Source organism: Amblyomma americanum, chromosome 9, assembly GCF_052857255.1.
Source record: "Amblyomma americanum isolate KBUSLIRL-KWMA chromosome 9, ASM5285725v1, whole genome shotgun sequence".
In the NCBI taxonomy this organism is placed as follows: Eukaryota; Metazoa; Arthropoda; class Arachnida; order Ixodida; family Ixodidae; genus Amblyomma; species Amblyomma americanum.
Window position 1 is genome coordinate 94870865 of NC_135505.1, and position 22675 is coordinate 94893539.

The window sequence follows — 22675 nt, forward strand, 5'->3', positions numbered from 1 at the left end:
AGTCTGACGACCTGAGGAGCACGACGGGGCCGATCCACAGACTGGCTGACGTTGCCTCGCCGGTCAGTTGCTGGGCGAGTGGTCTTCACGCGAGAGTCGAGCGGGCGCGCTTCTTGGAAGCTTAAAAGTCTGCTCGCGCTAACAGAAAGCGGCTGAAGCCCCTCATTTATAGGCACAGTCCGCGTCTGTTTGTTCTTCGCGCCAAGACAGGCGCGCACATACACGCAGCTTCAACTGCGCAAACTCCTTCTCCTCGCGCCGGGCGCGTGACCCCATTGGTCGAGCGCGGAGACCAACTTCGAGCAATTTCTGGTTCCGTTTCGCATGCGAAGACGCCAGCGCGAGAGCGAAGGGGGGAGGGTATCAGTTTAGCACTGACAAGGTTACCCTCCTTTCCGTCGACAACGAATAGAAACTGCTCCAAAATTCTAGTGAAATCGACGCCGCACGCGGCGATGTTTACTTTTTCGCCGCGCTGGCGAGCTGAGTGGAAAGGGCAGCCGCAAAGGCAAAGTTACGCGCTCTTCGGAGATCCTTCCCCGCTGTTTTTTACTTTATTTTTACAGCGCGCGGGCGCGATTGCTTGCGCAGTGCGCCCTTTCTTTCTAAAATGCGCCGAATTTTGTGACACGGCCCCTTACTTTAAGAATATTGTGCAAAAATATTCACAAAACACAAAATTTTTGCTCACATGCTTGCGTTCACAAAGTCAATGGCGAATGCCAAAATACACACATCACTACAACGATGTCTCCACGTACATGAAACTTGACAGTTGTCAAGATTCGCTTCATGCCGCAACACGGCAACACACTAGCATAACATTACGCAGAAAGCACACAAGTGCGATGCATACTTTAGCCGACACTTCCACATTCATTTCCTACTTGCGCTTCCGTAATGCGCGCGTGAGGACCTTCACAGTCCATAAGAGTCTCTTCGACTCGCGGGTCTTTTTCTCGGACAACCTGGGCTTTGTTTCGCCCAACCTGCACATTCAAGATAAATTTTCCGACTCAGAAAATGATTGTGCGCTAAGACATGCACACTACAACAAGGCAATCGATGGATTCCAGGGTACCTGAGTGAAAGCAAACAGGCTCACAATATTGACTGTTAAGAATACACGCTTGGTCACATTCCAGAATATTCGTGTGCGATCGAAATGCAGCTGAAGTAATGTGCACAACAGCACAATGAATATGTCCACAACCTGCCCTAAGCAGAGCTTAGCCGGAGTTTCGGACACATTTTCCTCTTGAGCTGTCTTTCTTTCGCATTTCGCTGCTTCCTTATGATCAGTCCGTGCCTTTTCTTTCGGCTTCGCACAACTTTTTGCTGCATGTCCCGTTCCTTCCTGCGGAAACGTTTTTCTTCAGAATGTTCATCCGCGGGACTCTTCCGTTATTCATGCTTGACTGTCGGCTTCCCTGCTCCTTTGCTTGAGCTAGCACGCTCGCGCATCCTTCGCCACTTACTTTTCGCTTGGCGATCACTGCGCCGTTCCGAAAAAGAGGATTCGGACTTCTTTGTCTCGTGGCTACTTACTTGGCCCTTTAAAAATTCTGCCCCCTTTATATTTCCTAATGTCAGCCCGTATATGGGGCGCTCCATGCACAGGTAAGTTAGTTTTTCGATTTAGTACGGAGTCCACACCTCTACTTCAGCTTTCGGCAAGCGCTGAAACAAGCCGTCCACTAGCCGCTCGAGGCTCTTCTCTCAAGCGAGATCCTTATCTCTCACTAATCTGCGTTTTATTATTCCATACCTGCTTCTCGTGTCTCGCAACAATGTAATTGTTTTTTCTCTTATCTTCCCTTCCAGGACAGGCATTCTGTTCATTTAGGCTTCTGGCAGCAGATTCACTACGGCGTTCACGAATGGTACCTTCTTGCCGTTCTTTAGTTCTACAAAGCCATTTTCATCTTCTTCCTCCAGGGTGTGGCCTGAGGAGGCCCGTACGCACAATACCTGGGGAAGAGGCTTGCTTGGGTTCTGACAAACCGCGGCTCTGTGCCCCTTCTGGCCGCACTTAAAACAAGCTGTTGGGCTACTGTTCGTAGCGCTGTTGCAGCAATTAGACGCGTAGTGGCCTGACTTGTTGCACTGGTAGCACTTTGGTGAAGCCTTTGGGCTAAATCGGGAATCATGGCTGCTGGTTTTCCCTGCGCTCTTCCAATTCATATTCTTTACCTTGGTCAGATTCGTTCCTTCTTGAGCATCAAGAAATTGATCTGCAAGATCTAGCATTTCGCAGAGAGCATTCTCGTGTCTCGCAACACTGTCATTGTCAGGTCCTCCTTTCCTTCAGGTACAGTGACAAGCTCCGGTGACAGCTACTCAGGAATTGTTCCTTCATGAGTAGCTCGCAAAGTTCACTGTATTCCTGTGCAATTTCTGAAAGTTCTATCCACCCATAAAAGTTGTGACTTAATGTTGCCGCATACTGGGTAGCCGTTTCGCAATCTGTGGGCTTCCCTGCTCTGAATTTATCTCGGAATTCCTGGTTGGTGTGTCGGAATCGCTTATGAAAAGCGGCCTTTACCTTGCTGTAGCTTTGCACCATCGTCCGGAGATAGTCGCCCGAATACGCTTAGAGCTTCGCCGCTGAGACATGTGCTAAAAACGGTAGCACAATCACCGTCTGACGAATTCCGACTTCCCACGATTCCTTCGAATCGCCTTAAAAACGTGTCGAGTGAGTCCCTTTTTTCATCAAACCTGGGAAGCAATCTGCTGGCGTCTATACGCAGGCCGCTGCCTTCTTCTCTAGTGCTATGGACTTCGGCTGAGTAGTTCGCTGCACGTTGGAGCTCGAGCTTCATGGCAAGCATTTGTTTTTCGTGTTCGAATTGTCTCTCTCTTTCTAAACCCTCTCTCTTCTTTTCGGCTTCTTCTCGAGCCTTCTGTCTCTCCTTTTCAACCCTCTCCTTTTCGGCTTCTTCTAGAGCCTTCTGTCCCTCCTTTTAACCCTCTATCTCTCCTTTTCGGCTTCTTCTCGAGCCTCTTTTTCTCTCTGTTTCTCCCATTTCCTCAGTTCAGCCCCCGACATCCCATCTGGACGCCGACCTCAAATTGTTCCTTCAAGTCAATTGTCGGATACTGAACTTCTCAATGCAGACTACATCTACACAGTGAACCTCAATAACCGCTTCAACGCGGCACCTCACAATATCGTTCTGCTGCTATACACTCGTTTCCGACCTCTTCTTAAACTCCTTCCGGCTCTTTCTCCGTTCTGTGCGCTTACAAAGCACCAAATGTCCAGTCATGGACGCCAGAATATGTAACCACTTCGCGCACTTTTGCGTGCGCTCCCAGACACCCTTAGAGCATGTGGGGTTGGCGGTCTCGGTCACAAAGGAGATGCCCTCGACTCATCGTGGCAAGCTCAGCTGGAGACCAGCTACCAAGTGACAAGGGGGTTGGTCGTTTGGTGCCAAGCTTTCGCCGTTCGCAAGAAAGAGAATGGGTCGGAGTCAAAGGTTCACAAAACAAAACAAAGTTTACACAGCAAAGAGACGATACTGAGGATTTCGCAGTCTTAGGTACGAGTGAATACAAAGTGATTTACAAATACAATGCAAATCGCGCAAAGTAACACCTGAGAGAGATTACAATTCAGCAGAATGTTTGCACACAATGTGCACAAAATACAGAGAGACAAATAAACAAAACACAATTTGTTCACCGGGCACTGCGACAGTCCGACGGCCTGAGGAGCGCATCGGCGCCGATTCGCAGACTGGCGCACGTTGGACGAGTGGACGAGGCTGGACGAGTGGTGTTCTCCCGGGAGTCGAGCGGGCGTGCTTCTCGGAAGCTTAAACGGCGGCTCGGGTTAATAGAAAGTGGTTGAAGCATCTCATTTATAGGCGCAGTCTGCGTCTGTTTGTTCTACGCGCCAAGGCAGGCGCGCACATACACGTAGCTTCAACTGCAGAAACTCCTTCTCCTTCGCGCACCGGGCGCTCGACCCCAATGATCTAGCGAGAAGACAACCTTCCACAAGTTTCTGGTTCCTTCTCGCATGCGAAGATGCCGTTGCGAGAGCGAAAGGTACAGGGTATCACTTTAGCGGTGACAAGGTTACCCTCCTTTCCGTCGATAACGAGTAGAAACTACTCCGACATTCTAGAAAAATCGACGCCGCGCGTGGCTATATTTACTTTTGCGCCGCGCCGGCGAGCTGAGTGGAAAGGGCAGCCGCACACGCAAGTTACGAGCTCTCCGGAGATCCTTCGTCGCTGTTTTTTATTTTTACAGCGCGCGGGCGCGATTGCTTGCGCGCTGCGCCCTTTCTAAAATGCGCCGAATTTTGCGACACCTGTCCGGCTTGCCAGCTGTCTAAAACTTAAGGACACCCGCATCTCCCTTGAGCTCCCTCCACCATGAGCACGTTTGACACTTTTATTTGATATATTGGGGCCCTGGACGCCTTCCGCTGGACATTAACGTCTTATATCTTGCATCGATCGGCTTACTCGCTGGCAGGAAGCGTCCCCTCTGCCTGAAGCCACCAGTGACACACCATCGCGAGAACCTTCGTATCCTGCTGGGTCCCTCGGTACGGGGATCCCTCCAATATCACCAGTGACCATGGAACCCAGTTTGAATCTTCACTTTTTAATAAACTTATAACTTTACCTACAACTTCCCGAATTAAAGCTGCTTCTTACCATCCCATCGCCGACGGCTTATACCCTTCGCCAACTGTTCATACCCTTCCCAACGGCTCCCGAATTAGTACTGCTGCTTATCATCCCATCGCCAACGGCTTATACCCTTCGCCAACGGTTTATACCCTTCCCTAATTTGAACAATCAGCTGGGAGAAATCCTAACATTCCGCCTGTACGAACTGCCAAGCTCTCGTGCTGCGCTTACAATGTCGTCGTCTTCGTCACGTAGCCGAGTACACGAGAGTTGTGTTGACAGTGTCAGTCGTTGTTGTTGTTCTCTTTAGCCTATCAAAAGATGGCTCCTACCAACAGGGGGGATCGGCCAAGAATCGGGTGACTATTCACCTGTACTCAGGTAATTAAAATGCAAGGCACGCGGGAAAGCAACACCGGAGGCTTCTTCCGCATGAACAGAAAAGGGATGAAAGTTTTGATTTCAAAATAATAATAATAATAATAATAATAATAAATTTATTGCACAAAAGAATACAAACCACTAGAAACGGGCCTGTCAAAGCCATCAATGGCTTGAAGGACTTGGCCCGGCAAAATCAGCGGACGAGTGTGCAATATTGATATCAGTATCTACGCATAACGAGGTAAATGCAGGACTACTAACAAATAAGAAGCGTAACATGGAAAAAATCACGAGACAAGGATAAATACCAATAAGATAAGATGTACATATTTCAGAGATGTTGACCAATGCATATTAGAAGTATTGAAGCAACCGCGTTACAATGAACAAGTAATGTGTTTCAATGCCTTTTTTGATGTAATCGAGAATGCCTCATTTGGCAAATCGTTCAGAATTTTCGGCACATAAACACAGCGTCTAGGTTCACCATATCTTGTTGAGGAGCGCAGCACCACAAAAGCGAACGCTATTATGAAGGCTTCTTGTGGTTGTGAAGCATGTTTTAAAATCACTAAACCAAAAACGCCGTAACACCACAGTTTGCACAAAGACCAGAAGCACGGCAAGCCAAGCGCCGAGAAGATGTTATGATCTTTGAGTGACGGAATATTGTAGGCTATATTTCTTAGTATGTTCCTTAAAGAATCCACGCGGTTTTGCCATCGGGTGGGGCAAAAAGCAAAGACGATAATACCATATCGAAGAGCGCTGTAGACCAAAGCATGTACTATCGTTTTTTATTTACTTGAAATGGTACGTTACATTTGATGTTGAAAAATAACCACGCAGCGCTCCTGAGCTTATCGCAAACGTGTGATAGCCAAGTGTGCCACGACATATCACTGTCGAAGAATACTCCCAGTTATCTTACCGAGTTCACGTAGGTAATTGGCACGCATCGACAGGAATGACAGTTGTGACTGTGTAGAAAAAGCGGCGCGTCTATTGCAGTTAATTTGAAAGGGGATCTGTAGCAAACGATTTGGGTTTTTGAGGCGTTAACTTTTAAATGACTATCAGCGAACAAAGTCGTTGTTTTGTCTATATTACCTTGGAGATTCGAGAAGTTTGAGAGCAGAACAGTGTCGTCAGCGTAGTGAAATATTAAACCATTTGAAACAACCCTAGATAAAGCATTAATAAATATTGTGAGGCAGAAGAACGCACCAGCAAATTCACCTTTTTACTTCAGGTAGGCCGAAGCAGCAGCTACCGACTAGTCACAGCTTAGCAACACTTCGTCTTCTTCGCACGACCCGATGACCGATGATGATTACGCTGAGATGAAGATGAAGGTCACTCACAGTGCTTACAACATTCCCCCTCCCGAACGAAAGCGACCATCCTGGTCGCAAATTAAATCTTAAGGTCGGCGGTTAAAGGGTTTCAAGCGCGACACGTGCACAATCTCGGTGCCGCGACACCGACGATCGCGAACAGGCGATGCAGGTGTGATGAGATAGTTTACAGGGGAAGTTTGTTCCAGAACCGTGTACGGGCCAATAAAACGGCTCAGAAACTTTTCACACAGGCCGGGGATGCGAGTAGGTGTCCAGAGTAGCACTTCGTCTCCAGGGCGGAAAGACACTGAGCGATGAGTCGCATCATACGTGCTTTTCCTGGAAGCTTGAGTGGCTTCAGTTTGAAGGCGGGCACGATCACGGCAGTGGGCGATACGAGACACGAACTGTTCGTGGGAAGGCGCGGCAGAAGGAGTAGAAGCTGTGAAGAAAGATGCTTCGAGGGAGAAGGTAGGATGGCGGGCATAAACAAGAAAAAACGGAGAGTAGGTGGTGGTTCGTTGAACGGCAGTGTTGTAGGCGAAGGTTACAAAGGGGAGTAAAGAGTCCCAGTTGTTGTGCTGAGGGTGAATGTAGGTGGATAGCATATCAGAAAGGGTGCGATGAAAGCGTTCTGTGAGGCCATTGGTCTGAGGGTGGTAAGGAGATGTAGTTTTATGCACCGTGCCTGAAGCATGAAGCACTGCGGCGAGGACGGTGGAGAGGAACGACTTGCCACGATCGCTAAGGAGGAGGCGAGGGGCGCCGTGGCGAAGAAGTATGGTGTGGAGGAAGAAGTTGGCGATTTCGGAAGCGGAGCCGGAAGGAAGTGCTGCGGTTTCAGCGTATCGGGTGAGGTGGTCAACGGCAGTAACGACCCAGCGGTTGCCAGCTGGAGTCAAGGGCAGGGGTCCATACAAGTCGATTCCGACGACTTCGAAAGGTGTGGAAGGACATGGGAGAGGTTGCAAGAGACCGGCAGGAGGCGACGTAGACCGCTTGCGTCGTTGACAAGGGATGCAAGACGCTACGTATTTTAATACTGAGGTTGAAAGGCCAGGCCAGAAGAAACGACGTTTGATGCGGTCATAGGTTTTGTGGTACCCAAGGTGACCTGCGGTGGGGTCGTCGTGGAAGGCTTGTAGAACTTGAGGACGCAGGGAAGAAGGAATTACGGGAACCCATGTGTGGCCCAGTGGGCTGTAGTTGTGCCAAAATAATGTGCCATCCTGTAACTTGAAATTTTTGAGCCGACGACGGAGACGGGCATTTGGAGGTCTAAGAACACCGCTGAGACTATCAATCAGCTTTTGACAGTAAGGGTCAGCACTCTGGTGGTGAGCAAGATTGCAGTGTATATCTGGCATGGGAGCAATAGAGGCGGCGCTCAAAGACTGCATAACTGTAGGGTTTAAATGGCTTGACTCCGTTGGGACAGGAGAGGAATGCGAGGACATGGGTTGCGACGGCAAAGCAATAGGGCAACGAGAGAGAGCGTCGGCGTCCTTGTGCTTCTTGCCCGATTTGTAAGTGACAGTAAAGTCGTACTCTTGAAGGCGGAGGATCCACCGCCCGAGACGACCGGACAGATTTTTCAAAGTGGATAACCAGCATAGGGCGTGGTGGTCAGTGACGACTGTGAAGTGACGGCCGTACAGGTAAGGACGAAACTTCTGAACAGCCCAGACGACGGCGAGACATTCTTGTTCGGTAATAGTGTAGTTTTGTTCCGCAGAAGTCAGAGTTCGGCTCGCATAGGCAACAACATTTTCTGTAGAGGTGTTTTGGCGTTGCAGAAGGACAGCGCCAATGCCATGGCTACTGGCGTCGGTGTGCAAAATTGTCGGTGCTTTATCATCAAAATGGCAGAGGACGGGACCCGAAGTCAGAGCACGCTTCAGAGTTTCAAATGCTTCTTCGCAAGCAGGAGACCAGATGAAAGGCGTGTCGTTGTGAAGAAGCGCATGTAAAGGTGAGGCAATAGAGGCGAAATTGCGGATGAATCTGCGGAAGTATGATGCCAAGCCGAGGAAACTGCGGAGATCTTTGACCCGAGTTGGACGGGGAAAGTGCAGCGCAGCAGCGATTTTTTCAGGGTCAGGCTTAATTCCTTCGCTGCTTACGAGATGGCCAAGAACTTTAATGGATTTTGATGCAAAACGGCATTTCTTCGTGTTTAGCTGTAGGCCCGCGCTGGAAAGTGCTGTCAAAACTGCATCGAGACGAGTAAGGTGATCAGGAAATGACGAAGAAAAAATGACGATGTCATCTAAGTAACAGAGACATGTTTTCCATTTGAGGCCGCGGAGAACTGTGTCAATCATACGCTCGAATGTAGCAGGAGCGTTGCAGAGTCCAAAAGGCATTACATTGAATTCGTATAAACCGTCCGGTGTTGCAAAGGCGGTCTTCTCTTTATCATCTTCATTCATGGGGATCTGCCAGTAGCCTGATCTTAAGTCAAGGCTGGAGAAAAATTGGGCACCTTGCAAACAATCGAGGGCGTCGTCAATTCGAGGGAGGGGATACACATCCTTACGAGTTATTCTGTTTAGAGCACGGTAATCTACACAAAAACGAACCGAACCGTCTTTTTTTTGCACTAGCACAACAGGCGATGACCAGGAACTAGACGATGGGCGTATGATGTTGCGTGCAAGCATGTCAGCAACATTTTCCTGAATAACTTTGCGCTCGGTTGGAGAAACACGATAAGGCCGGCGTCTAACTATGCTTGATCCGTCGGTGAGTATGCGATGCGTTGCTGCAGCGGTTTGACCCAGTGTGCCGGAATTGACGTCGAACGAGTCTGCGTGCTTGTTCAATACAGCGAGCAATGCGTCTGTCTGGTCTGTTGTCAGGTCGGTGCTGATCGTGTGGCGAAGTGCTGCACTGAGCGAGGCAGGGGATGAATCAGAGCGATCGGAGGTGGAAATGGGAAGAAGTGTGACAGGCTGGGCGGAAGCAATTGATGCAACAGTAGAGTCGCGTCGCAGAAGAATGGGCTCTGATGTGGTGTTGAATGCGGCGAGAAGAGAAGAACCGCTGGAGAAGCGAAGAAGGGACACGATGATGATAATACCTCTTGACAGGAGACGAGGGCTGGGTGTAATCAGGACGTCGCCATCGGTGACGGCGTCAGAAGTCACAGATAGAATATCTTCGTTGCCCGGATAGAGGACGTGATCGGCAAGCATAACTACACGGGAAGAAAGTGGTTCTCTATCGGCAAGAATGTTGCATTCAGTGACTTCAATAGTGGGAGGGGAACACGTAATGACTGCTGAGGCGTTTTGGAGGAAATCCCAGCCGAAGATGAGTTGATGGACACAGGAGGATAGGACAGCAAACTCAATGAAGTGCAAGATGCCATCAATGGTGACTCGGGCTGTACACGCTCCACAAGGGTTAATATTCTGTCCATTTGCAGCACGTAAAGGAGGACCGGTATAAGGTGTGCGCACTTTTCGCAGTTTTAAACACAAGTCAAGTTTCATAATAGAAATAGCGGCGCCGGTATCAATTAAAGCTTCCAGTTCATGTCCCTCAAGGAATACAGTCAACATGTTTGATGGGAGCAGAGGAGGAATTGGAGCGACGACAGGCGGTGCAGTTTTACCTCCGGAAACTGCACAGGTTAGTTTTCCGTTTGGCGGGCAGAAGCTGAAGATGGAGGGCGAAGGGGCGACGAAGTCCGGCGAAAGGGTGACGGGGAGCGACGACGCGATGGCCGTGCTGTCCTAGACCGGTCAGGAGAAGTCGACGGGGAGGAAGAGGGACGGAGGTCATTATCGGTGTAGTACTGGCGAGGAGGAAGCTGGTAGGCGTCGTCACGTCGAACGTACCCATAGCTCGCACGCTCATCTCGCAGTCGTCGGCGACAAACGCGTGTTACATGGCCGCGGATTCCGCAGTAGAAACATACTGGACGAGGTGGGAGAGGCCGCCAATTACCATACACCGGTGGTCGCGGGGACAGGGCGGCGAGGCTGGGTGGGACGGGCGCGTGATGGACAGGAGGACAAGGAGGAGGAGCCGCAGTGACTTCAGCATACGTCGGAACGTAGGGAGGGGCTGGTGGTTCTGTAGCCATGGGACGATTGAGTGAAGTAAGCTCCTCCTTGATAATGCCACGCAACCCAGTAGATTGAGCAGGTGGGCGTGAGAAGGCAGGAACCGACGAAATATCATTGTGGAGCTCTTCCCGTATTATAGATCGTATGATGGTGCGCAGATCAGTTTCGGGAATTTGGCTCGGATCCCAGGTGTTGTTGAGGCGGCGCGACTGTAGATAGTCAAGTCGCTGGCAAGTGGCACGAATGTCTGCCACCGTGACGGGATTTTGGGCAGCTAGAGCTGCGTAGGCAAAAGAGCCAATTCCTTTTAAAATATGTCCGACACGTTCAGCCTCGACCATGCCATTGTTAACTCGCCGGCAAAGGGCGAGTACGTCCTCAATGTATGATGTGTATGTCTCTCCTGGAAGCTGCACACGGGTCTCTAGCTTCTTTTGAAAAGAGGTCGGACCAGCACCAACAGTTCCAAATATCTGGCGGATCTGTGTCGTGAATTGAGGCCAGTCAGGAATGGCGTCCTCATGGTTGAGGAACCACGTCTTAGCCACGTCACTCAGGTAGAATGAGACGTTGAGTAGCTTCATAGAAGCGTCCCAACCGTTAAAAGCGCTCACCCGATCGTACTGCTGTAGCCAGTCTTCGACGTCGTCACCGCGGAGACCGGCGAAAACCGGAGGGTCGCGCTGACGTGAGGTAACTGACCAAGTTGGGTGGGTCAAATGGTGCTGAGCAAGTGCACCTTGGGACGTCAGTGGTGCAGAGGTGGCATGGGCAGCCGTGGGATGCCCATCGGTAGCTACAGGCGCCGGAACGGTGAGAGCAGGGGGATGTGACTGCGCCATGGCGGTTGATGTGCCGCCAAGAACACGACCGGAACGGAGCTCCAGGGGGTGCCGCGTTGAGGACGCTGGGATCAGGAGTCACCTCCACCACTTGTGAGGCAGAAGAACGCACCAGCAAATTCACCTTTTTACTTCAGGTAGGCCGAAGCAGCAGCTACCGACTAGTCACAGCTTAGCAACACTTCGTCTTCTTCGCACGACCCGATGACCGATGATGATTACGCTGAGATGAAGATGAAGGTCACTCACAGTGCTTACAATATATTGAAAAGTAGAGGTGATAGTATAGAACCATGAGGAACTACGGCCTTCAGTGGAAGATTACGAACTTGAGTTTTTGATTTATTCTAAGACAAGTACTTGTGATCGTTCGGTGAGATAGCTTTTGATAACATCGTAAAATGGCCCGCTAAAACCGCTGGTATATTGTTTTTTAATGGAATCCCGTGATGAACTGTCTCGACACTTTTGACATGTCCATGAATAAAGCCACGCTAAACAAAATTTTTGTCCAAAGTTGAAAATAGTTCATCAGAGAACTCTTCTAGAAGGGTTACCGTACCACGACCGGCTACAAAACCAAACTGTCGAGTTGAAAGAAATGAAAAATTTTTAACAAACGACGACATGGATTTCAATGGAAATTTTTTAATGATGTGAGAAAGTATTGGTAGGATTGAAATAGGCCGATAGTTTTCCATCTCATCCGTTTTCCCTTCTTTATAAAACCTTTATAAAACGGCTTAAGAATCGTAGTTTTAAGTTCCTTAGGGATAAACGCGGTATCGAGAAAACCGTTTAGCATGAAGAGCAGCATATTGGATATTGCTGGAAAGTTCCTGTGTAGCAGATTCGCGGATAAACCGTCGATACTAGGAGGCTTATTGTGCTGAAGCTGAAAATTGTTTGGTGAAGGTCATTTTCTGAAAATCTAGGTAGCAAAGCGGACGCTGATACAGAATCTTTAAACGTGTATTGGACGGCCTGGCATGAAGATGCATTCTCGGAAGCCAGTGCAAACAGTTGTTTGAACTTATCTACGACCTCGACCGAATCGCCTGGAAAAAACGAAATTGGGGAAATGTTTGCAGCGTCCTTGCCCCGAAGATAATTTTTTAGTGACCATGTTTTTGCGGGGTTCTTTGATGTCTGGTGAAATTTTTCGAAAAAGTACTGGCGCTTCGTGGATCTTATTAAAGCAACTACCCTATTTCTTGCGGCTTTGTACTCGAGACATCGGAGTTTATTTTTTGAGGCATGTGTACACCGTTTCCAGAGCATGTCTCTATAGGAAATGGCACGCATTATATCTGCAGTCAACCAGTTGCAATCCTTCATGCGCTTTTTCATTACGATGTGCTTTGAAATATTTTCGGACTTTTATTTGGTCGCCGAAGATATTATACACCTTTTCTGAAGAACTAGATTCATTTATGGCCGTTTAATTAAAACTGGTAATGAAGTCTAAGGCCCTCTTGTCAGTTACAGTGATGCAGATTAAATTATTCGATGTGGTCGTTCTAAGAGCAGCTGGAGCAGGAAACGATGGAGACGAACGACAAGCGACAAGATAATGGTCCGAAAAACGTTGCAAAATAATGCAACAAGCAAATGAGTAGTTATGGGCACGTAAAGCGATGTGGTCTAGACAAGATATTGTTAGGTGGTCTGCAAGTATTTCTTCACGGGTAGGAGCGGTAATTGTATTTGAAACACCGTGTGAGAACAGGAGGGACTGGTAGTCGGATACGGAGTCCACTGCAGGACACAAGGTATTTTTAATTTAAGTATTCCACTAAATATAATTCTTGCACTGAATTCTATAAGTTCAACGTTTCCTCGAGTTCCAGCAATAAACGAGTAACACTGTTGCAAGATGGCCGATATAGAGCTACCAACCATAACCACCGAGCACCACAAGTTATCGTCGGTCCAAAGCATTCCGCATGAGTGAAGTTCACGTCTAAACGTGCAACGTCAAACGTGTCTCTTACAAAGATGGCGATTCCGCCCCCTCATCGCCGAGGCCGCGTCACAAAATGGCACTGATAACCCTGCACTGAAAACGTATGCATGCACGCATCTGTAACATTGATTTCCGTCGAGACAAATACATCAACAAACCCGATTCCTGATATGGCAACTAGCTTAAAGTCTTCCCAGTGTTTTCGAAGGCTTCTGACATTGGTGTTTACGACAGTAAATTCATTATCTGAGCTCTGGCAAAATGTGTCCTTGAAAGACCTAAAGTTCGGGATCTGGCAGCATGTGCTGTCCATGGGAATTATTACATGATTAGATCGAAGTCTGCTGGTTTATTTATTACGAGAAGGGACGAGCTTTCAGACATTTTACATATATCTTGCCCCGTTTAACCCAAGCAAACGGCAATCCATTTAGTTTTGCCCTGATCCTTCAATGCCAGAATAGATTTCGGTTCAGCTTTGTCAAGTTCTCGTTGAAAAATATCGTTTGTCGCTTTCCAGGCTCGCAAATATTTTCAAGCTTCCTGAGGGCTTCGAGCAGCTTTCTTCTGGAAGCAATAGAAGTGAAGCGCCCAAGAATCCTAGGAATAGCGTCGCGCCTGCATTGTAGCCGATGTATTGCTGCAACCTCTGGCAGAGAAAAATTTTGGACGTCTAGCCTTTCAGCGATGTCACCCAGGAATTCCTTAAGATTTTCACCCGACTCCACTTTGAGTCCTTGGATTTATATGTTCACTTTACGACTGTACTGTTCACTGTCATATAGTTAGGCTTGCATCCGGTCTAACTGTTCGGCTTGCTTCTGGACAGTTGCTCTGAGGGCGGATATTTCTGCATCTTGAGAAGCCGTTTGTTCCTTGGTTGCTTTCGTTTCTTCGAGAACAGAATCGTACTGTTGTAATAAAAAAGTCACAGAGCTTTCCAATTTTGGACTGTTTTGGTTAATGTGGTCACTTTTATTCTAAGAAGGAGCAGCGAATCAACCTTCGTATGAAGGTCCGGTAAGAATTGTAGGCTCTTTTCGATATACTGTAGTTTCAAAATCAATGCCGATGTCATGCCCGTACTTTCATAGACCTCGGCAGCATCAGGGTGAGAGCTGGAATCGCCTGTGCGTTTTCTTGCCGCTCTACATGTCTTGAATACCCATACATCTAATTTTGCTGTGCCCATTGTGTTAAATGTGCTAGGGGCAATTCCAGAGCAATTTTGACCCGAATGGTAAGAAAACATAAGTTATACAGGTCTTGAATTTTACACCATCGGGCAGTGCCTGGTTGCAAGTAATACACTCTGTCAACATCATACAGGGAAGGCGAGCACAGTGTGCAGTCAGCTGCAAATTCAAAACACAAAAGATACCAGCCAAAAACGAGACTCTACCTGTTGGAATACAACGTGTTAGCGTTGGGCAACGCACTCGCCGCTGACTGCACGGGCTTTCCGCTGCCCGCAGGCTTAAGTAGCTTGCCATTGATCTCTGGTTTTCAGACGAGTTAGCTGCTTGTCGCCAGAGTCGGCAGAATGGTCTGCGCTGATGAAGGTGATAGCACGGTCCGGGGCGTCACGGGGGCCGCATCAAGGTCACCGCCTGTTCGAATACAACGTGTTAGTGTTGGGCAATGCACTCGCCGCTGACTGCCTGAAGAGCGAGACTGGAACAGAATTATTAGGTCAAATTGTAATAACTGAGAGGAAAGAAAATTTTGTAACCCTTAGCATGGCAGGCGGGGAGATTCTAGCAGGAAATTTAGAACAGCGAAATAAACAGATCTGTGGCTGAACCAAAATGTGGTGGCACCAAATGATAGCAAGAGCGGGCTGATTAAACTAAGGCCAAGGGGCTCCAAGGGCTGCTCTAGCAACCTTCTTCTCAAAGAGGTGTATCGGCGACAATAGGGCAAAAAATGCTCTGATTCAGGCTCAAAGCAAAATGCACAAAGGAAAGAGAGCGCCAAACCCGACCTATGTAAATAGAAATTTAGAGGAGGAATACGGCACCGCAGCCTCGTCAGAGACACTTCAAGCTGCCGAGATCGACAAACTTGCCTGTTCCAAGAATATCTGAGGTGCTGATAATCCGACAATGTTACAAGTGTTGTTTTTGTCTTGCGTGCTTAAAAACGCACGTCACAAAAACCTACATGCTGTAATATACGCTGTAGCCGGGATGATTGGCAACACGGGGCCACTTTGGGAAGCATTGGCGAGCGTATCAGCAATCTCATTAACTGCCACACTGCTGTGACCGGGAACCTATACTAAATGAACAAGACTGAAATAAAGAGGAAGCAGGGACAAGAATGCGTTGAAAGTGGGACAACATGCACGGCGAGAGACGGACACGGAGATAAAGAATCGGTATTTACTCCCACTGCGGTAATAGAGGGCTGTAACTTGCGCAGGCCAAGTACTACTGCCAGAAACTTTGCTTGAAAAATAGGGGTGAAATCTGGAAGGCGCACTGAAAAGGCCCAGTCTAAATGCCAAAATAATATTCCCACACCTGCCTATTGATTGCACTGCGATGAGTCGGTTGCTATTGCAATTTAGTAGATAGGATTCTTAGATGATCGTCTAGTGGACCATTTAGAATAAAGGGTGGCAAATGATTGCCATTTTGGGGGAAACTACCGTCGAAAACTATGTTGACAGCGAGCCCTCTGCATAGCGCAGGAAGGATGTCATAAATTTTCACTTCTAAAGGCTCAAGTAAACTTTGCACAAACACTACCTGTGAGGTATGGAAATGAGACCAGAGGGCACTAAAAAAGAATGTCGGCTGGCAACGGAAAATGCTTTTTGAACGGTGAAAATGACATTATTAGATTCTTAGCTGAGTCCGCACAGTTAAAAATTGAAGGCGAGATAAGAGAGGGGGAATGCGGGCTTCAAGGTAAAGAACATTGATAGGCACAGATTTTGGGAGGCCGAAGCACGTCATAAGTACTTCCCTCTCCAAAAGGATGAGAGGACGAAGTTTGTATGCAGCCGAGCCTGAAAACAATACAGATCCAAATTCTAAACTTGGCCTGATATACATTTTGTGAGTCATTATTAGCTCATCTGTTCGCATGTCGTACCGGTGACTACATAATCTACGTAACATACCCACTGCACGAGCCCCTTTCACAGTGACGTGGTCAATGTGGGGTCGCCAGATGAGTTTCTCGTCATAACCCATCCCCAGGTATTTTAGGAATTGAACCTGCGGTATTGGTTGTAACTGGCAAGTGAGAGAGACCACTATACACGATTCTGTAGAGGGAAAACAAGGATTGCGCACTTGCTAACATTTAACTTAAGCTGCTCAGTCAGTGCTCAAGTGTACTCAGATATGACTGTAACAGACCATGCAGAGAATGTATATATGGCGCAGCTGGAAAAAACTCAATTTTGTCCACCCAGACGTAAGTGCGTACATGGCGAAGGAGAGATATTGAGCTCAATAGAATATTAAATAGCACAGGGCAGAGAACAGCTCCTTGCAGTACACCTCTCGTTTGTTTGTACCTCTCAGAATGCACACCGGTATGGAGGCAAAAGAATTCTATGTTATAAAGAAATGCAGATATCCAAGCAACTTTATATACAGAAACTGAAGAGACTGTAGCCTATGCATTAGGATGGAGTGTACTACACTGTCGTAAGCTTTGGCAACGTCTAACGTAACCAAAGCCGCGACCTGGCGTTGACGACGTGCAAGGAGAATTCTGCTCTCATGATCAGCATGCGCATTCCATACCGAACATCGTGGCTGGAATCCTAGTTGACATGGATTGAGTATATTTTTGCTTTCCACGAAGGCTGACACGTGAATTAGGAACACCCTTTCTATTTATTTTACCACGTTTGATGTCAAAGAAACTGGCCTAATATTATCCAATTCACAGCCTCCAACCTGATTTTTGAGTAAAGGAATCACCTTGGCCAGCTTCTGCTCAGGTGGTATCCAAGCTTGTTTGATAGCGTAGTTTATGAGGTGAACTAAGGAGTTGGGAGACTCCTCATAGAGAATCTTGGGCATCTTTGTAGTGACACTATCAGGGCCAGCAGCAGCCGCTGGTAATCTCTGTACAACTTGGGAAAGCTGCGGTAGATTAACTTGTGAGGCTTTATTATTTGGCACCACTGACGCGAACAACGTTGGTCGCAAAGGCAGTAGAGACCAAACCCGCTTTTGCAGACCCGTGGTTATTAACTCAACCGCCTGGATAGCTTCATTAGGTGACATAACTTGTGACTGTAAATTACTAGATGACGTGAGCAGTTTTATAGACCGTAGAAAGCCGAATAGTGCACGTCGGTTGCCCGATTTCTAATGATAATCGAAATGTTCTGAGTAATATTTTTCCTTCGCACGAAAAACTGTGCGTTTAAAAGTGGCTACAACAAATTTATAATTATTACAGTTATGTGGGCATTGGCTATGAATAAGCTTTTTCGTTCCTGCCTTCCTCCGCCTGTAATTTCTTGTACAGTCCGCATTCCACCAGGTAGAAGAAATTACTTTTCTTGGCCGCACAACTCCGACTTTTTCCGGCATTCTTCTATAGCCAGACATACGCTTGTTGACTGGTGGGCCTCAGCGACATTAGACACTGACGCGAGGGCAGAGTGCAACGCCGTCTGAAATCTGTCATAGGTTACATGTGACCGCAACTCAGAAGGCGCTGGAGTTACACGACATACAATATCAAAATGAACAGGCATATGGTCACTTGAGGTGCCACAATCAACAATCGACCAATCTGTTATGCCAATGCTATGAATAATCAACGTGAGATCTAAAACAGTTTGAGTCTGTGTGCGAACGTAAGTGGACGATCCTGAATTTAAACACATCACGTTGTGATCAGAAACAAAGTCTCAAAGACGCTTGCCGCATAGATTAGTCCTGAAAACCCACGACACATTGTGAGAATTGAAGTCGACAGCCACGAGAACTGGGTATTTACAGTTAGCGATTAACAAGTCAAGAGGTCTTATATCCTGTACTCCTGAGGGCAAATAATTATTTGCTACGGAAAATGGAGAGCACCCAGGAAGTACAAAGTCTAATGCCAAAATCTCACAGTCAGGAGACATTTGTTGAAAAGATGCTTTGGCCCTGAGGTAAAATCTTGAAGACACTAAGGTTAGTGAACAACCTCCTCTTGAGTGGCGATCTAGGTGAAATGAACTGTATTTTTTAAAAAGAAAATGTTTGTCGGTTGAAAGCCAGGTTTTTACATAATTATGACATCCGGATTAAGCTGGGTAGAAATGCAGAATATATCTGTGGAAGCTGAAAGAATAGAGCGACAGTTCTACTGTAGAACTGGCAACGACGCTATGGTTGCGAATGCCTAGCAGCAGCAACTGTCTGCCCCAAAATGGTATCCTTGGGCTGTGTGCCAAGCTGTTGCTTCTTTGATTTGGGCTGGGTACGTGGAGATGACGACGAATGAGAAATGGGGGACCCGCTGCGCTTGAGAACCCACGCACCAGGCTACATCATCTCGGAATCATAGATGATACCATCGTTACTAGAAGTACCCGAGGTAAGTACCGCAGAAGGGGCTGTAGTACGTTCCTGGAGCTGAGATGCTTCAGGAATTGTAGACCGGGTAAGAGTGGAAGTAATTGCTGTCGAGAGAGTGGCCAAGCCCGCTTGTACGGCATGTGCAAGCTGAGTCGCTAGAACGTTTGTAAGGCACTCTGATACATTTGCGACAATCCTTTCTACCATTTTAGACGTTGAAGCCTCAACAGCAGCCGCAATTGCCTGGGACAGCGTCGAGTCTAACATGACTCCTTGACGTGCGGTCACACTTGCATAACCGTGAGCACGTTCTTTCAAAACTGTAATAGCGTCACGGTGCGAACAGCGTTTTCTCTCAATTATCTCCAGAATTTGGATTTCCTGCGCTCGGGAGGGACAATTAGAGTAGTTTGCAGAGTGGGACCCATTGCAAAGGCAACACTTCTCGCTCTGATCTGCACAGGCGCTCGTTGCGCGATCATCCCCACAGTTGCAACACCGCAATTTCGATTTGCTACAGCCGGTGCTATGGCCGTAGCGCCAGCAGTTGTTGCACTGCAGAGGCCTAGATGAGAAAGGGTCCACCCGAAAAATTAGAGGCTATGCCTTGATTTCGGAGAGGCAGGAAGTTCCGACAAAAATTACAATCACATACTCGGGAGGAACCCGCATGTTGCTCACATCCCGGGTACAGCGGTGCACAGCAACAACATCTGCTGCAGACAAAAACTCAAGTCTCTGCTGTAGACAGGGAAGAGTCCACGTCTCGAACGATACCTTTCGTGCAGCCCAGATGTGAAGGGATACATAAACTTACCCGAAGCAAGGCATAGGATGAGGCCTTTAGTAATTCTCTGACACAGTCGAGGTCTGGCGATCTACTCAGAATCCCGCCGCGTCAGAACTGACCCACCTCTGAAATTGACTCATAATGAGAAGTAGCTGACTGGAGAGCAGCCCGAACAGCTCCACGGTTGGTCATCTTGATTGCACCGCCATCCTGAGGCACCAGCACAATAGGGATACTGCCGACGCCGCTGCCCAAAAAAGCTTCGAAAGGCAGGAGATCAGGAGATAGAGAAGCCGACCAGGGGGAGCTCCCATGGCCGGGAGACTGGGTAGACATAGACCGGGCTTACTGCCGTACCGCATGCTTAAAGCCCATAAAACGAGAAGCCACCCAAACCTCAGCCAATCGCTCAGGAGCAGCCAGAGAGAGAGCAGCAGCCAGCAAGGACAAGTCAGCGAACCCCTCAGTCAGTCGCTGATGTTGTTGTTGCTGCCTCAAATACGACGGCACATACCCACGGTGGGGGATAGGCTAGGGTTTGGTGCAGATTCAAACCGGGAAAATCTCATCCAGGTTTATCTCAAGCGGCTAATAAATTGAGGGGACTCTGAGAGAAAAAGAAAATCACGAATTTTGATAGAGCTTCAGGAAATCGGAATCAAAATCAAGAAAGCAAAGCGGTGCGAGTAGAATAACTCAATTTTAAATAATTAATCAGAAAGAAACTTTGAGAGGAAAGTAAAGGCATTGAGAAGTTAACTCAAAAATCTCCGGGTTGCAATGAAATATTTGTGGAGAAGCTGACACACCTCCCTAATGGCATGCCATTTGACGGTTGCACCGAAGGGGAGGAGGACGGGAAGAGTAAACGGCAGAACTAATTGAGCCAGATCATTTTCCAAAAACTGCATTCTCTGCCGTGCAAACCGCCGGCAGTAGAGGATGAAATGATCTATCGTTTCAACGTACATGCATGACGCACATGGATTCGACGCCGTGAACCCAGAACGGCATAAATATAGATTAAGGCGAGGAATCCTACAGCGCCACAGCGTCATGGAAACCTCGCATCGTCTTGATGCGCAGGAACGTATGTTCCAGGGGAATTTCAAATGATCGAAATCCAATTTACCAAGGATGGGTTCATGGCTCAGGTAATGGTGTATTTGGAAACGTTCATAACGGGACGTGGTCAGAAAGGTGAGGTTCTAAACGACACGAGAAACAGGCCCATTGATGGCTGATTTCGCTAAGAAATCGGCCATCGAATTTGAAGTAATGCCACAGTGCCCTGGCATCCACTGAAAGCGCACCTCTAGGACACGACGTGACACAAAGTACATTGGGGATCGGTACAGGAGACTAGTTTTCAAAAGTTATAGTGCAGCCAAGACTGAGAGGCAGTCCGAGTGAATGACAAGTTGAGAAATATTGCTGGGAATTTTTTGAACGGCCAACCCAATAGCGAGAAATTCAGCAGCGAAAATTGGTGTATTATCAGGGACCCGGAGAGAATAATTCCAATCTAGTGTGTGGGAATAAACACCTACTGCTGGCGTTTCGCTTTGCTGAGAGGCATCTGTGAAAATTGCAGCATGCCTCGGATACTGAAACAGTTATTTCTCCAGGAGACCGTTTAGAATGTTGGCGGTTAAGTGCTTTGCATACAGCGGCCGCATATGGTCGAAGCAAACAGCTGGTGCAGCCTGCAGACTGATGACGCTTTGCACAGACCTAAGCGAGACTGTAATTCTAGACAAAATACGCTCAGTAAACACAAATTGAGGTAGTCTCTCACGCTGTAGTTTTCTTCTTCTTCTTCTTCTCCTGTAGTTTTAAAGCGTGGTCTTCATCATCTTCCAGCCGCGCACGTGAAAGCGTGATCAGACGAACATGTATTGAACCGCCGGAAATGGTGGAAGATTCGAAGGAGCGAAATTCTGAAGACCCATTGCAATAACAGTGCCACCGGTAATGGTAATTAAGCAACCTATAAAATTTCCTTGTTCCGAGTCTATTCTGTGCTTAGCCCTTATTGCAATTATCGTGGTGAACGCTACTGAATTGTTTTCGAAATACTCTTGGCGTACATTAGTTTTTGTACACAGGCACAGCAACGTGCTGACTTTAGCAATCCATTTTACAATAGTGGTAATGGCAGCAGCAAAGGAGGCAGCATGCTAAGCAATTCATTTTGCTTTGCTATCCAGGTTAGGGATTTCAAATCTGCTCCTTGCCACAGCAGTGACGATCGCTTGCTAGAACTGCTACTCTACCCACTGTGTGTACAGCGTTTTCTTTCTCGCGTGATTGCGTTATCAAATGATCTGTTGTCTTGTGGCGGTGTTGAAACAAATCATGGGCCGGTTTAAATTCTAATGCTATCTAAATTGCTAGAAGGCCACAGCAAGATTAATTCAACAATGAAGTTCCTGTAGGCGTCTCAAAAGATAACAGAGAATAACTTTCCGGTTTCACTGAGCGAATTGATGGTATGGAGAAACAGTTGTCGCGCCTAAATATTTTAGCCATGAAGGTAAAAACATGGAATCGGCAGCAGCGGAAGTTCTGGAGAAGCTTAGTACAGTTAGGAAACAGGCAGACGATTTAGAAAAGAGATGCAGGAGAAATAACCGGGTCATTTACGGCATAAAAAAGCGTAGCGAGGAGACTAGCGAGGAACTGGAAAAGGAAATAATTGATGGTGTTTTTTTCTAGAACAAGGTTTATCAGGGAGTGGTGTCGAAAGATGCCACAGAGATGGCAATAAGAAAATAAGTAAGGCGCGACCAGTCGTTTTAAAACTCCTCGACTTCCGTGAAAAAAATTCAATATTACGATCATGCATGCTATAAACTCAAAAAGACTAAAATCAGCTTAAAATCCAAACACCAAAAAAGCTAGAAATCATTAGCTGAAGAATTTTCTACACGAGTTAAATTTTTCTAAACGCATTACATAATTGTGTAATGGGCTCCATGTTTACGTTGCTTTGAATTCTAAAGACATATGAGACCATTAGACTCATTAAATTTCGACTTCGCCAGAAACTCTCTATTCTTTATCAGGCAAACCAGCT